Here is a 2,459-nt window from a genome sequence, read left to right on the forward strand (position 1 = left end):
TTCTTTTCTTTTCTTTCTTTCTTCTCCTTCTCCTTCTTCTTCTTCTTCTTCTTCTTCTTCTTCTTCTTCTTCTTCTTCTTCTTCTTCTTCTTCTTCTTCTTTTTTCTTTTTTTTTCTCATTTTGTAGTTTAGACTGGCTTTGAACTCACTCTGTAGCCTAGGCAAGCTTCCTCTTCCTGCCTCCACCGCCAAAGTGCTGGGATTACAGGCATATACTACCCTGATTTTTTGATCTGAAGAATTTTGCCTATTCAGTGTTTACAAGTTTTTGTTTTGCTTTGGTTTTCCTATGTTGTTTTCCAGAAAATTAAAAAAAATTATATATGCTTTGTCTATTTCAAATTAGATTTTGGACATAGTATAAAGCAGAGTTTAAGGTTTGTTTAATCCATATGGTTAATCTGCTGCTTCAGACTCATTTGGTCAAAGACTTTTCTTTCTTCCTTGAATTACCTTGGTGCCATTGCCAAAAATCAAAGCCAGATATGGTAGTACAAACCAGGTGTGGTGGCACACTCATGTAATCCCAGCACTCGGGAGGCTGAGGCAGTAGTATTGCTCTGAGCTTGAGGCCAGCCTGGGCTATGTAGTTATTTCAAGGGCAGCCTAAAATACACAGTGAGACCCTGTATGCAAAGAAAAAAACCAAACCAAACCAAACCAAACCAAAAAGCTTAAAGTATACAGGGGGAAATAATCAGTAGAAATATGAGTTTTAGCAAAATCAAAAAATTTTGTCTTTGGAAGATACCATTATGATGATGGAAAGGGGTTGAGGATGTAGCTCAGTAGTAGAACACCTGACTAAACGTATCATGTGCTGGTTCAATTTCAGTCGACACCATTTTTTTTTTTTTTTAAGGGCAAGTCACAGAGTAGGTAAAGCTCTTTTCAATACATACATTGAAAAAAAAACCCTATTTATGTATTTGGTACAAGGTCTTTTTTTTTTTTTTTTACAAGGTCTTTTGGACCCTCCAATTTCTCAGAATTATTGACCTTCTTGGTGGTTTTTTTTGCGGAACCGGGGATTGAACTCAGGTCCTTGTGCTTGCCAGGGAAGCACTTATTCCACTGAGCCATCTCCCCAGCCCCTAAGAATAACATATCCTTTAAAAGCATTAAAAATGATACAGAATTTCAAAACAAAAAGATAGGAAATTAACAGCAGTTGTTATGTTGCGAATTGTTATCTTCGAGGTAGTTGCTCAAATCAGCAGACATAAGCGTGCAGTTCACTGTTCAACCTCGGAGCCAACCCTCACAGTTCTAAGATGACTCTCCTGCCTTCCAGCCTCGGTCCTCCTCCACTGGCTTTCTCCTAACACAGCCATAGAAGAAGAAACTCGCAGACAGGGTTGACTCCAGGCACCTTTGGGTCTTACAAAAGGATCTGCATTTTTTTTCAAAATTATTTTATTGCTTTTAAGTAATTTCAGTAGGGAGGCCAAATAGCTCAGCAGATTAAAGTGCCTACAAGCAGGGGCCAGGGCTCGATCCCCAGGCCTGCCGTGCCTGCCCCACCCCTGGGGTGCACTGAGAGGGCAATTGAGACTGGGCATGGTGACGCATGCCTCCCAGCTCTTGGGAGGCTGTACACAGGTGGACCACTATGAGTCCGATCTAGTAGTGAGACCCTGAACACCCTGTAGAACCTTCCCTAAAAATATAAATAAATCAATAAATCCAGTGACAGTGCACTACTGTCCTGGTGCTAGGAGGTGGAGAGCAATAGGAATAAGCCACCATCCTTGGTTTTTTTCATAAGGAAGGAAAATGTAACAAGATAGCAAACAGAAACTGATCAGGTTAAATTAGTGAATTTAGATAAAATGTAACAGAGTCATCAGAAAAAGAAAAAGAATATAAGGAACTTTATTTGTGTATCAAAGGGAGAGCATGGCTTCCAGGAGCTCCTGACTTGCTGCTCTTCCTGGTCAGCCAGGGAATAAATGTGTACTTCCCACCACCTCCCTGTTCCACAAGGCAGCATCTCAGACTAGGAAAAGAGCCTAAAAGATGGTACAAAGTCATTCACCCTGTTGATGAAAGTTTGCCCAAGTTGAAATCAATCTACCCAGCTGCCATTCAATTGTCAAGAATTAACTTGGAGAGCATCAAACAAACAAAATTTAGCTCCTAAAAAATCCATGTGACACAGGTTCCTGTAGGGTTACTCTGCAGCAACAGGAACCCTGGTACCTTCTAACTTGTATCCTCGAAGATTTGACTTCATTGTTCAAGATGGTGGCAGCATTGGCCTTCCAGGCAGCAAGATAAAACTAAGGTTTGCTTTTTTTTTTTTTTTTTTACCAGCAATCAAAGTCACGACCTAGCACTTGCCAGGCAAGCGCTGTGCCACTCAGCTACACCACCGGCAAAAAACAAGGTTTATCTCTTTGGTCAAAGCAAAATAAGAAGGCCACACCTAGTGCTGATAGAAGATAGGGAAGGCAGTG

General features: G+C 40.9%; 1 pseudogene; it reads right to left on the bottom strand.

Moving 5' to 3' along the window:
* LOC101561399 overlaps window positions 1–2,236 on the bottom strand; it is a 4,795-nt pseudogene extending 2,559 nt beyond the window's left edge.
* Window positions 2,237–2,459: the final 223 nt, after the last annotated feature.

Source organism: Octodon degus, unplaced genomic scaffold, assembly GCF_000260255.1.
Source record: "Octodon degus isolate 3935 unplaced genomic scaffold, OctDeg1.0 scaffold00053, whole genome shotgun sequence".
Classification (NCBI taxonomy): domain Eukaryota; kingdom Metazoa; phylum Chordata; class Mammalia; order Rodentia; family Octodontidae; genus Octodon; species Octodon degus.